Raw genomic sequence first — 15757 nt, 5'->3', positions numbered from 1 at the left:
AATACTGCCAATTACTTACTGTCAATAATTGTTTAGTTGGCAGTATTGAACTAAATATTTATTAAAATTGACTATATTTTTTTCTCAGTGTGTTAATATCTTTTTTTTTTTTTTTTCCAAGTAAAATATTTGCCTTTGTAAATTTTACCGCTTTGGTAAGCTTTGGATATTTTTACGCGGACCTGTATTTTGCTCGTGAGTAGGACGCTTTCCCCACCTCATCATTTCATCGAGGCTCCACCCAACATCATCGCGAATGTGTTTGTTCTATCTGTGCGGTCGTATCAGTCGGTTGTATCGTTGTAGTGGGGGAAGGGGATATTACGATGGTGTATTACTGTGTCCCGTACACAACGGAAATTCAAGAAGGAAGAAGAAAAAGAAGAGGAGATACGGCGGCGTGAGCAGATAAAAATAAGACTTCTTCACTCGACGAGTATGAACGAGAGTTTTAAAATTCTGAAAGGTCCGAAATTCTTTCCGTTATTATCAAACGTTGTACACTGAAAAAAGAGTGATGTTGTGTATGAACGGCATTATTTTAATTGAAAAGAATTTTGTTGATTTATAACAAACAGTATTATAATGTAAAATAGATGAAGTTTTATTAAAACAAGAGATATATTGTTTCATTAATGGTGCTATTAGAGTTAACAATTAAAATTGTTTTCAATTAAAATAATGCTTTGTTATATGCAATTAAAATAATAATTGTTCTCTTTGTGGGTAGCACAAAGCAGTCATTTTTATTTGAAATGTACTGTCTACTTGCGATTTATTTCTTTGTTAATAATTGCGATTTGCTTGTTTCTCCCTCAGATATGCGTTTAATTATTATTAATATTATATAATTTATTTGCTCTTAAAAATTTGTATATATTATTACGAGAGCAAGTCAATAAATTTTTAGAAAAACATTTTAGTAAAATACATTTTTTTTTTATCAATTCATTTTTATTTCTCAACATAGACTCCTTTCAGCTCGATACACTTGATCCAACGATTCTCCAACTTTTTCAAGCCGTCCGAATAATATGATTTGTCCAACCCTTCAAAAGCCTCTTCGGCAATGAGTGCTCTCCGATAGTGAATCTCTTTCCTCCGAACCATTTCTTCAGGAAACAGAACATAGTTGCAGTAAATCTGGCGAATATGCTGGATGGGAAAGTAATTCGTTGAATTTTGGCCATCGATGCCGGGCACGTGAGAACCTGTGTATTGTTTTGATGGAAGAGGAGCACTTTCTTCTTCGCCAAATGGGGACGTTTTTTCTTTAAAATGTTGTAACGGTCCAATAAGCTGCGTAGTAATCGCCATTGGTCGTTTGCTTCGACGGAAGGTAATCGATATGAATTATACCGCGTGCATCCCAAAAAACTGTGGTCATCATCTTTCCGGCCGACTTTACGCCTTCTTCACCTTCTTTGGAGCTGGTTCACCCGGTGAAGTCCATTGTTTTGACTGTTTCTTCGTCTCGAGTATGAAGTAATGGATCCATGTTTCGTCCACATGAATCGATGCAGAAATTCATCTGGATTACGTTGAAACATCTTCAAATATTGTTTTAAAATCGTCACATAGTCGCGCTTATGGTCCACAGTGAGCAAATGTGGCACCCATCTTGCCGATAGCTTTTTCATCCAATTGTTTGTGCAAAATTGAAATCACTGTGCCTGTGGCCTCAACAAGTTCGCACACTTTCACTCGTCGATCAGTCAAAACAATGTCGTGGACTTTATCAATGATTTCTGGCGTAGCAACCTCAATTAGACGTCCCGAGGTGCATCACAGGTGGATGTACGATCACGTTTAAATTCATTCACTCAATTGTATACAGTCGCAAATGTTGATCGCAGATGTGCTATGAACATTAATCACTCGGCTTTGATTTCTTTCAGCGTTAAACCTTTCATATGTAGATGTTTGATCACTGCGAAACTCGTTTTTTTCTATTTTGCAAAAAATACAAAGGCTGTTCGCTTTAATCGTCTACAGAAATGAATTCCGCTCAAAATTTGACAGCTGAGAGATGCTACTTGTCAAAAAGTAATGTGACGTGACACTGCGAGTGCCTTCTCACAGATTTTCTAACAACTTATTGACTTGCTCTCGTATAATATTGATTTTTGTAATAGAAACATTAAAAAATTGTGAATCAATTGAGAAGAGAATACAGTAAAATGTATACATAGCTCGTTCATACTCTAACCACTAAAATTTAAGATTTAGCATTTATTAAATGAAGTACATGAAGTGTGTACACTGAAGATGATTCGATGTGAGTCGAAATGTTTGTAATTTTTAAAGCCTTAAACGGTCTAATTGGATTTTAAATGCTTCTATGATTCTATGTGAATTTATACTACGTAATCCTCATTTATTTACATCGTAAATAGATGTTGTTTCTTCATGTGCCAATTATTGCGAGGAATATACTAAGGTCTCGGTAGTCTAAATAATAATTAATAATTAATAATTAATTATTTGTAAATCTTAATATGTCACTCAGCATAATTAAGATGCTTTCGAAGATGCGAGAAACTATAAAAAATTATTAAATTGCTAATCAATTTAATTCGTGATATTACTGCGATTTAGTAGAATTAACGTTTCAAGACCGAAAAATCATTTCGGCGCGCATTTCAAAAAACTACATACATAGTATATAAATTCACACAGAATCGTAGAAGCATTTATGATCCAACTAGTTCGTTTAAGGCTTTGATTGCTATAATTTGTGTTACCACATATAGTCCTATAATATATGATTTGTAATTTTGATGTAAATTGGAAGAATATATTGTAATGTTAAATTTATAACACGACAATCCCGCTTGGCTCATAGTCCTTTTTTTTAATTATTTCGTTTTTAAAATGCTATTTATTATAACATTTTTTTCAAGATATGGATCATAAATGAAATCGGATTGTTAATCTTTTAATGGGCACAGCATCCCAGTATTTTTTATTTTCCTTTTTAAAGTATTGTATACATTTTAGATCTTCCTAAAAAATTCAATAGTAAACTGTGTGCCTATATATTTATTGTTAGAGCTGGCTAGAGGACAAAGCTTGTAGGCGCGTACGTCGAAAAAACACAAGTCGATATACCTGTTCCACCGGAATCGATCTGGTGATCGATTTCGCTGTACGGATCGCCGGAACACCTGTCTGAATTCCGAGGATTCCGGTTTTCTATCTCGCGTCCGACGATTTCGCAAGAAGGCGCAGTTGCGAGGATACCGAAAAACCGTTGACATAATTCCGCAGGTTGGAGAAAAGTGGAAATATCACGGGTAGAGAGGGTGGGGAGTGTCGCGGGGTGAACGCCTTCGAGATGCATTAAAGTCGTATTAAGGCCGTCCCGGTATTAGCGGCTGCTTATTCTCGACGATAACTAGTCTCGAGTGGACTTTACACAGTGTACATGTATACGTGTATGCATTAGGTGCGCTCGATCATGCAAATTCCTAAATCGCCGGAACAAGTGTCACGGGTACGCGTATTTATGAAGTGGCGTTGCCACTCGGCCTTGAGCACCCCTTTCCTCCCCTCCTTTCTCCTTATATACTGTTTTTATTATGTTTCTAATAGCGCAATTTTAATTCTGCACCTTTAATCTCTTTTGACATTTCAATTTTTCTTCTTTCTCTTATTACCTTCTTCTCAAAGATATGTATTAAGTATGTTAATACACTTTTAAAGTATGTTAATATACTTTCTTCTAAGATATATGACATGAGAGATAAAAAAATATTTAACGGATCTTGCCACTATATTTTTCCAAATTTTTAGAGAATTTTATTTTTAAACAAGATAATCAATAGGCTCTAAAGAAAAAAATAATAAATAAAATTTGAGCCAACGTATATATAAGTGAATATATCTACGTTATAATATTCACTTTGAATAAATAGTATAAAATAAACACGAATAACCAGTGTTGGCTCAAATTGGCATTTTTATTATTTTTTTAAATTTTATTTTTGTAAATATTTTTGTATTATAGGCGTACCCTTTCCTTGACAATTCAATATAAATAAATACGTTTCGGGACACTTTATGTGTTTTCTCGTAGCGCTGTCGGACGGAAATTTTGTCTCGAACGAGTTTCCAGCCTGATATTTCTCGCGACCTGTTTCGGCACGAGAGAGAGAGATACTTTCCATGCCGCCGTGAGCACTAAATAGACACCTGAGAAAAGTGCCCGAGCGCGTGTACACGCGAAATACGACTATGTATCCGTACGTGTGTGCAGTGTTCACGACGAGAATCACACAAGAGATAAGAAGAAAAGATTACAGTCAATCTTTTAAATCGGAGCAGACATGATAGCTACTCTTTTGGATAATGAGTGTTAAAAAAAAACCTATTTAGCATTTACATGGTAAACAGTACACATCGTGTACTGAGTAAAAAAGCCTCAGTGAACATAGGTTGAAAATTTAACTGTTTCTAATTGTGAGATATAAACAATTTTGTTTAAGTATCATAATTGACTTATTATTTTCTACGTCTTGTGAAGATTTATTTCAGTATTTACAAATCGCGTTCTGAACGTTCTCATTCGATTTCCATACACACTTTATAATTAAAAATTTCACCGGGAATCAAGTTAATATCAAACAGCCATTACGATTGGATGGGTATTATGGGAAATCATCTCATTGGACCTGTAATTCTTCCAAATAGGCTATCAGTGCTACTTATCTCAATTTCTCTCTTTTCACGTCGTATGCAACACGTAGAGGAGGCAATAAGTCAGTTATGATACTAACATACAAAATTGTTTGTCTCTCAGAAATGATTGAGGTTTCGAATATTCATTAAAACTTTTTACTCAATATGTGTGTACCGTCTACCATATAAATGCTGAATGGTTTATTTTGTACACTCTGTATAGTAAAATTTAGCCAGATGATGAGTCATCAAAATAATTATGCAGGACGTTCAAACTGGTTTTTACGATGTCAAAACTTTTTGCAGCATTGCTCATGTTTGAAATTTTTGTATTTTTGATGTTTGAACAAAATCGTTCTTTCTATATAAAAATCTTGCACCTTTGAATTTCCGACTCTAACTGGCTCTACACTGAAAAAAAATTGGCTGCTGCAGCCAAAAATTGGTTGCCAATTAAAAATGCTATGCCATATTTTATCATATAATTTGCTGCAGCCAATCTTTTTCTTTCAGTGTAACAAATGACTTTTTAAATTCTTGAATAAAAATTTTTTTCCTCAAAGTCTTTTTATATACATATTTTCTATTATACGGACTATGTTTGGACGCGCCGAGATTCTCGAGCTCATCATTCCACGGAATCTGCGGCATTTACATAACGGGCGATGATAAGACACAGTTTGCGCCTGTAATTAATAAATTGTGTCGTGTATTGGACTACGTATTAAATGTAAATCAAGTCTCTTTCTCATTTCGCTGTCCACATATCGCGATTGTGCAATGCAAATGTCTTCATCTGTAACGCGATCGCGTAACTCGTGCGATTGCGACGCTTACGGTAAATATCGATCGTCGCGTAATCCATTTACGGATGTCATGAATAAACAAACTACCGGTTTTTTCTTTATAATGACAGCAACGTTTACCGAACACGTGCGTCATCGCATGAGTTAATTGATAACAATCGATAATGGCAGAGTAAAAATATCTACAGCATTGATCATAAGTTGCATAAAGCACTCTTACATTTACATTTTCTTGGAAATAGCGGTATTAAAAGATAAAAAGGGAATTAAAAAGGGAATATAAAAATATCAAAATTGTTACAAAAATTAATAATATTTTTCAATCAAATTTGTTTAAAAATCGATATAATATAAAGAGGGCTGATGTGCCAAAGCTAGATAGGTGTATTACAATAATATTCAAGTGTAATGAGCAAAAGTGATTACAGTCATACTTTTGATTCTAAATATCTTTTATCCATCTTTAGTGGAGCGAATAATATACAACACAGATCATTGCAGCAACGTTGCAGCAATGTTTGCAGTATTGTTGGAACATTGCTGGAAGCTTCTCTGTTGGAAATTCACAATAAACAATAGAAATTAAGTCAAACATAATATTTAAGAAAAATGATATTTAAGATAAGCATGCAATTTTTGAAGTTTTTTTTCAACATATAATCGGTGATAAATGTTTTTTATCAATTGTTATTCAACAAATTTTTAATTATTAGGAATGTTAGGCAGGCTCGATACAAGAGTATTTTAGAAATAGGAAACTTTTTAAAACTTATATTTTTTTCTTAAAAGTAGAACGTTTTATCGTCAATTTGGGCAGATGCTTTGTTTTACTAATGGGCTAAGGTTGTAATATTATATTTATAAATGTATGTAACAAAAGTGTCACATGTTTATATCACGTGTGATACAAGTATAATACTACATATCGAATTTAGAATATCAATTCATTGAACGATAAAAATATTAAATGTAGACGAATATCGATGTCTATTAAACTATGTTCTAAAATATAACTGAATAGGATTTATTGAACATTTTCTGACGTGTTTTCGCAATACAGAAAGTTCCAGTTCAGGACAAAGCGATCGAAAGCATGTCGAGCATTTAGCGTGTACTGTGATTCGTTTCTCTCTGTTTTCATAGCGGATATATTAGCGAATTTATTTTTAGCGCCGACGATAAGAAGCGAAGCACGCTTGGAAGGATCGATCGGTACCGCTAGGCGATTACTCAATCAGCGACATTGATCGTTACTCATGGGCCGTTCTGCCTGTAACTTCTCTCAAGGACGAGGATAACGCGTGTGCAACGAAATAAATAAAGGAACTTCCCGGGGGTCGAGCCCCGTTACGATCAGCGCACGCTGCCAATTCCTCCTTTTTTTTCTTTTTCTTATCTCCCCGATACATCGTCCGTAACGCCTTTTTTCTATACACTTCGGGATCGATTCGATGACGCGGATATCCTGCTTCAAGGATCTTCTCACAAAGCGCGAAAATGTTTTCATAAAAATACGGTGAAAGGACCTTCAGAACTAGAAATTAAATAGAATTGGATATAATGTTGTTTCATTAGGATACAACGCTCTTGAGGGTTATATAAGTGGATATAAGTGGATATCAGGAAGTATTATCTCGTGCAATATCAAAAGACAATGCGTTTTGATATATAATTCCTTATTCTTACTGCGCATTAGCTTTACAGAAATCCAATTTAATACTGAAAATTATTCATTTTCAAACGACACTGCTTTTAATACTCAAAATAAGTAATACAGAAACAGTTTTGTCGAAGTATTTCAGCTAGATCTGAAAATAATTTTGTTTGAACTATCAAAATAATTAAGTGAAACGTTTAAATTAGTTGCTAAAATGTTAAAATCATTGTCATTAACGTTTAAGAGTTCTACACTGAAAGAAAAGATTAACTGCTGCAGCATATTAGATGGCGTAGCATTTTTAATTGGCTGCAGCTAATTAAAAATGCTATGCGATTTTCAGCCAACCTTTCCTTTCGGTGTACAATTATTTTGATATGGTTCAATAAAATTAGATTTCTTTAGAATGTATTTAGCTAAATTTTTAAGTACTTCAGCAAAATCGTTTTATAATTACTTTCCTGCAGTATTAAATTCTTGTAAAAGTAGCTACATTTCGATTCTATGAGCTGCATGCCTCATTTAAATATTTATAGGATTTATGAAAGATTCAACGATCCAAGAATTCAAACTATCTATTTACGCTTGATAAAGACTTGAGTAACATTGTTGCACCAATCGACGACTTTGAGGCGGTGTCAGGATCGGGATTTGCTTAGTTTAAAACAGTTGCAACGTCCTTGGAGGTTAATTACAAGCTACACTCGATTGCAAGATACGCCTTTCAATTGGCGCGCGAGAATCTCGCGCGTAAACTATTTATCGAATTTCCTGCTGGGATTTTTTCTAGGATCTAGATATTGTAGATCGACACCGAAACGATAACGATCCTTTAGCGTTGACATAAAAAAAATGTATAATATCTCCGATCGTAGATAAATCATCGTGGACGACGTTAATCATCTGGATGTTATCGTCATTAGTATTACGGTATATTAATTACACTAGAACACAGTTAGTATCAATGCAACAAGATTGAAAAAAATTGCAAAGGATATATATTTTTGTCTACTTATTATTATCGTTTTATCACATATTTAAATTTTATTCCGTCTCCTCTTTTTCCTTGACTATTATTTACATGTATAAATCATAATGTACTCTGTAAAATTTTTAGAGTGAATCTCTGAACAGTGAAATCTCACTCTTAAAGATTGAAAATTCAGCCGCACTCTTTTTCAAGACTGGTTCAATTTTCATTCTTAAAAATCCGTTCTAAAAAGTTTAGAAATTAAAGGACTATGCCCAGTTTGGATTGAATGGGATTGTATAACATAAAAGAAGGATTAAAAAGTTCTATAACTTGCACAACTTGTAAAATAAGTCCTTTGAGTGCTATATATCCGATCTTGACGAAAACAACTAAAACCTTTTTTGAATCCCAAATGAATAGTTATAAGTGATATATATTAATCGATGAAGAAGGGAGAGAGAGAGAGAGAGACACTTAAAGCATTAAACAAAAGGTTTTAATTGATTTGACAAAGAGCTGCGGTTCAGTATTGTTAACTGTAACGTTTCCATCTCTTGTTTCACTTTTCTTTTATATGGCACCAACAGGCATGTATATATTTGAATGTGTTGAGTGGGGCTCTTGTGGAACTACTAGGCTTTTGTTCCAAGAAATCTAGCACTTCCTCAGCCAACGATGTTTACTGGTTTTTTAAATATTTCCCACATTGTCCACAATGGATCTCATCGCGATCAGTAGCTTCGGGGTGACCTCGTACCAAAGGCTGGTTTGCTCCGATTGGTACATTCGCTTGTCCCTCCCAGAGTGAACGCCAGGGGCATCACCATCATTACAAGCAAATCCGAATTTGTGTGACATGACGGCATGAATCGCGACCAGGGACTTAGCTGGATTAATGAAGTGTACCAAATACATTTTAGATATCACTTCAATGTCTTTGGTACAATCCGTCACCGCGAGGAAGTGCCCTGGACGCAGAGAAATTGGATAAGACTAGTGATACGTGGTCATAACAGCGAATTTTGGATAATTCTAGCACTCAGGAAATCTTCCCTATAAAGTCAAGTTTGGAATTTTTGATTCTTTTTTGATACCTTAAAATTTTAGGTATGTCTCAAAGTCCTTTGTTTCATATTTTCATAATTATTAATACCTATTTCATTGTTATTTATTATATGTTTATATTTATTTGTATCGCGTTATTTATTTTTTTGGTATTTATATTCATTTGTATTTATATGTTGACAACATTTTACGAACTCGCCGTGCTTCGCTGAAAGCCCCGGCAATTTTTTCACCCCGTTTCGCCGCCCCGTCGCGATGCCAATGATCAAGAAAATAAGGGTACAAACTAACGACGTGAAAGTCCGGTGTTGGCGTCGAGTCGAAGTAGGCCTCGGCAATTTTATGAGCGCAGGCTGACCCTTAATTCGAACAATGACCAAAAGAAGGAGTATAACGATAATGTACAGTTAAGCGCCGAGGATTCTCGGGGCCCGCCGTGTGCCGTGCGCCGTGCGCCGTCTTTTTGGGGCCTTCTCCGTTCTGCTGCTGTTTCGTGCCCCGCCGTATCCCACCAAGATTATCCTTAATTCCTCGTTATAACAGTATTTGCGTACGCGGCGCGATTGTGCTTCACGATCTAAGAAGTCTAAGAAAGCGCTTGACGATTCCTGGATGGGAATCGGATTCTCGTTGACGAATACGCGCAGTCATTAATTATTTGTGCATTAATTTTCTTCTAGAGACGCTCGCTAAAGAAATCGAATTTCACACACTGTCGTGTGTATAAAATTAACTGCTATTTCTTAATTAATTTTAGAAAGAGGAAGCTCGTGGAGAAAATAAACAGAAGTAAACCATTTCTAAACATGCTAGTAAGACATATAGTTCTAATTGATAAATAAATAACAAGGAATAATTACAAAAACTGCCTGAATTTATACTAGAAAAAAAGAGGAAAAATACGATATTCATAAATAGAAATTTTATATTAAGAAAGATTGTTTTTATAAGTATAATCCTTTGAATATTTTAGTACCTTGATTTCAAAAAATTGAATATTTAAGTATTTAATAATTCTAGAAGTATATAGAATTGTCCAACATTTCAACATTTAATTTTAAAAAAGAAACTTCAAAGAATTACTTATTATTTAAATAATCTTCCTTGTAATAACATTTTTTATTAGTGAATCAAGAGCTCGTCCCAAATTTTGCACGTGGAAGTACATGACCCCTTTGTTCGTACTCGCATATATCGGTGAGAGGAGGAGAGCAAGCATGCGAGAAGACAGAGAGAGAGGAGAGGGGGGAGGGGGGGGGGAAGAGAGCGAGGAGTCAAGCCTAAAGAAAAAAAAAAAATAATAAAGAAATTGTTTTGCATGCGGCGAGCGCGATAAATATTCATGAGAGTTGAATTTTCTCCGGCAGGACGATAAATTGTGTCCTCGAATCGAGATGAATCAGTGTTCCACCGTCATGACGGAGGATGCGTCTGTTACATGCTTCCTCCTTCGATATCCCGAAAATATTGGGACCATATACGCGCCATAAAGTAATAAAAAAAAAAGTAAAGTGATAAATAGTCCCCCGGGGGGTGGAGGGAAGGGGTTTCTGACTGTCGAGAGGCTGGACGCGCAAATAAAGTTGCTCTCTTAATGGTCTCTCTCTCTTTTCTTCTTTCCTCTTCCTCCTTTTCTCCTCCTCTCTTTTGCTCCTCTGTACCCGATCTTATAATTAAATATTATATAAAGTGAAAATAAATCGCACGTGGCGCGAATCCGATAAACAGGCGATTTACTTGGGTCAATATTAGCGATATTAGAGTATTTTCCCCCTTAATTAAATCACCTTCAATTTAAAAGAATGATGACAAATGTTACGTATCTGCAATTAATTTTCTCTTGAAGTAATTTCTATAATTAATTACTAGCATAATTATTTATTCTTAAATAATTAATTCATTAATTAGGTCGTTGATATATAATTAACTTTTATATAAATTTAACGACCGTCTTGAGAATATTTTACTGCTTAAGACATTCCGACTATAAATTTATATAAATTTATATAAAAAAACTATAAATTTATATAAATTAATAAATATATATAAATATAAATTTAGTCTTGAAGGTAATCATGACGTAAGCAATTCAAATAATGTTTCTTTCAATAAATGAGGAGTCAACGTGTATCTTGATAAGGGTCTTGAGGAAAGTTAGGAGGATCGTTAAGATCGTAGGGCGTCCCGGCGCCGGGATGCTGACTCGACTCCGGCAATTTGTTATCCGGCGGCGTGACGAAATGCGTAATTACGCGCCGCTCAGAGTGCGAATAATTTTCAGAGCGTTCACGTGTGAAAAAGTATATACGCATCATTAATCTCGTGAGACGGAGAGAGAGAAGCGGAAAGAGAGGAGGAGGAGGAGAAGAAGTCGCGGCCGATAATTATCCGCGCGCAGAATATCGTAAATCAGCGATTAGAAAAGCGCGAGTACGATGATTTCTATCGAGACCTCGTGAAAGCAGCGTGGCGGTTACAACGTTTAAAGCGTAGATACGGCATCTAGAGATGTATCGGATGCGGCCATTTGCATAATAAGACGTCCGTATTCGCGAGAGATACTTTGTTACAGTAGCGTATCTGCGCAAACGTGGACACGTACCTCGATAAAGTATAAATATATTATATTTTAAATTACGTTTTCACATTATTTCACATAATTTGCTTATTATAATTTTATTTTAATTTGGACTTCTATACATTGAGAATTATTTAAATTGGAAATTCTTTTTAATCAAGTATTTGCATACAATTAAATGAAAAGTATATTTTTTTTAATGATATATCTAGTGTTAACTTTAATAATTTTTTAATACAAATTTTTTACATTTTAGTTTCAAAATTTTCGAATTTTTATCTAAATTAAATTAATGATTTTTGTATCAAATTAATAAATATTTACTTAAAACTATTCAAACAAATATTTATTAAAATTTAGTATTTTTTCCAATGTATGTGGGACAAAAATTGGGATTGAATGCAGATCTGACAATTACTTACAATCGACCAAGCCACGCACGTCGCTCCATATTAAAAATTAAGATTAAGTTGTGGTTAATAACATTAATGTGAAAGGCTTCGTTATACGAAAACGAAATAAATGCAATCAATGACAAGTATTGATTTATCGCTGATATTGATTTATTATTGGTACAATATTAAGAGTCCAGATACGTGATATTTAGAAATATTACGCAGCGACAAGTATATATATATATATATATGTATATATATATATATCAACATAATGCATGATACAGAATAAATCGAGTCAAGAGGTGAGAGATGCGATAGAACATCAAATGAGAACCACATAAAATTATTTATAATATGTGTCATTAACGGTGATCACGTAATTGCAACGGAATACCTATATCCGGCAGCAATGTAAATCACTCAAGGTGAGAAGCCATAACGCATCTCTTTCCGTTTCGCTTGTCTGTAAATCCTTGATAGATATCCTAGGAATTCTTACTATTCTAAACACATTCAGTAAATAAAATTGAGAAGAAAATAAAAAGATGACGATGAAAATGTCAGGAAGGAAATGAAGAAGATAAATCAGAAATAAAATAGTAAAAGAAGCGATAAAATTAAACAATGTAAGACATTTTATGAGACAATTGATAAAAGAACATTCTTCTCTTCTCGCTTAGACATCTAGAAATAAAACATAACAAAATTTTAAAAAGGACAAAATGGTAATAAAAGACGGAATCCCGATATTCGGAATTTAATGATAAAACAATAAAACATACAGCAATAAAAATAAAGCGAAATACGTAATTTCCGAGAATAATTATGTAATAAGATATATTTTATCTTAACTATTTATGCACCTCGTTTTATTGTAAATATAAAAGCAATCCATTTATTTCTTAGTCATATATTGCATTCCTGGGAAAATTGTTGCATCCTGCGCTGATCGAACATCATTGCTAATCGCCGATTTCCCTTGGCAGAATCGGGAGGATACGACTCGATACTGAGAGATCGTAACTCGTCCGGCAAGTTAACCCGCTCGAACATCTAATTAAAGTATTAAGTACGTCGCGTCTCGCACGAGCTACGATTTACACGCTCCTCCAACAAGCTTGCGCATACAACGCGCCATCCATAGCGCTGGGATATTTCTAGGCCAACGAGCCGGCCTACGCTCAGAGGTGCCCGTAATCTCGATTTTCGATTAAAATTTTACACAGCCTGGCTGGTAACTGTAACTCGGTTGATGTATGTAGGTATATGCATGATGTTTCGAAACTCTTTCATGACACTATAATGTCTGAGAAAATTATCTTTCGCTATTTATGCACTATTTACTTACATATTAATATCCAAGTATTAAAATGAGATTTTAAATTAACATTTAATATTTAACCTTTACAGGATAAGAAAGCCATTATACATATTTAAAAAATTTGTGTTAAATTTAACGTGTCTCCCAAATGGTCCATTCAAATTTTTAAATTAATTTAACACGAGATGAATATAAATTTGAAAGTAACATAAATATTATGTAAAAAATTAATACAACAAGGTAACATAGTGAAAGCATATTTTTTTTTTCTTTAGAAAAATAAACGCACATGATGTGTTGTTAAATTAACATGTATTTTTATAAAATATTAGAATTACATAAAATACATGAAATACATAATTTTTAGATTGTTCATTTACTTATAAATTCTATTGTTTTAACATTAAGAAATATTTAATGTTAATTTAACACAAAATTTTAATAAGATCTTGAGTGGACCATTTGCAACACAAATACAAAGTATTTTTTACTATGTAGTGGCACTGAAATAGTATTATATTTTAAGAAAGGAAAACAATGAAATAATAAATTATATTATAAATATTACTCAGCTCTAATATTTAAAAAAAATAGACCTAAAAATTAAAGGATTCATTTTTTTCCTGTCAAGTATGTACAATATAAGAAATCGAAATCGCTTCAAATTTCCCTTCAAACGAAACGCGATCACCGCGATCAAAGTGCGACTTTCGAAACATCTCCTACGTGCGACGCAGTAAAAACGGTACGAACCGTAAGATACATCATTCAAGATGTTACCCATCAGGGATTGTTTTTATAGTTTTAAATGGGGAGCATCTCGACGGCGTGAGAGGCAGGAAGCGCTTAAATGCTTTGCTAAGTGGCGTTTACTATAATTTATGCGGACAAAATTACTGGCTCGCGATATACAAAGTAAAACATCCGTGTCGTTGATTTCTTTATTTTTTCGCTACAATTTGTAATTGGCTCTCATTCTCAGGAATTGACGTGTAATGATTTAAAAAAAAAGAAAAGAAAAAAGAAATCTAAATAAGATAAATCACAATCGAAACAAAAAATGACGTCATAACTTCCATGATTTAGCGGACATTATTTAAAAATATTAGTCTTAATGTTCATAAAATCCTCCATTTCTAAACTTAACTCCGACAAATCTTCTTTTTGAAGACTTTTATTTGATTCAATATTAAATTTGAATTAATTATTCACCTAAATTGTTAATCAATCTATAAAAAATAGACAATATCACTATTTTCAATAATTCTAAACTTGATCTAGATTTAAATTGATGTAAAATCAATTAGTAAAAATAATTTGACCAATTGATTTTACGTCAATCAAAATTTTGATGTCATTCTCTCATAACTGATCTTTTAATTAACATGTTTTTAAAATGAAATTAATTTTTTATCGTCTCAACTCTTTAAAAAGCATAATTTACTCTCGCAACGAATTTTTCGTCTCTTTATTATCAACTGGCTTTATTATCAACAGAAGCGAATCCATTCGCCATCGACATCGCGCACAGATCACGCGTTAACTCCGTTTGAGATTTTTATCGTCGCTTCGCGGTTTCTTGCTTAATGCCGGTCGTCCGTATAAAAACGTGCCGATGCGAGGGAAAATATCAGCGTGCAAAGCAACTAGGTTCCGTGGAAATTTCCAGTTTGCTCAGTCGTGCGAGACCGTAACTGGATTCAGGTGCGTGCGCGATTTTAAAGTTCGCAGGAAACCGCGAGCGACGAGCGTCGCGCGATACTCAACATTTATTTATGTCGCGTGTAAGAAACTTACTTTTTTGTTCTTGAATAATTAATAATCACACGCGTTAATTAGTAAAAACTATTCAGTGGTGATTTTATTTTACAGTTAAATAATAATTAAATCACTTTATTCGCTTAATTAGTGATAACTATTTTTCAAAATACAGGAGAAACTCTTGTTTTAATATAAACCTACTATAATTTAATTTATAACTTATATTTTCTACTTTATATTAATTTATATGAATTTAAGAAGCTAATTTGTTATAAAAGAAAATAAATCACCAATACGGCCGAATTATTATTGACACGCAGAAATAATATTTTATACAAATTAGACATTTCGAATATAAAATTCATAATAGCCAAACGTTTCGATTTTTGATTCGAGTCCTCTTCAAATAATATTTGCAGTGACAGATTTAAAATGTATAGATTCTTTTCTACAATGATAAAATAATATTCGGTGATAAACGTCCAAATAAGAGCCAAAGTACCAAAAGTTAAGATGTT

This window comes from Atta cephalotes (assembly GCF_000143395.1).
Source record: "Atta cephalotes unplaced genomic scaffold scaffold00038, whole genome shotgun sequence".
Lineage (NCBI taxonomy): Eukaryota > Metazoa > Arthropoda > Insecta > Hymenoptera > Formicidae > Atta > Atta cephalotes.
This window is presented reverse-complemented; position numbering follows the sequence as displayed.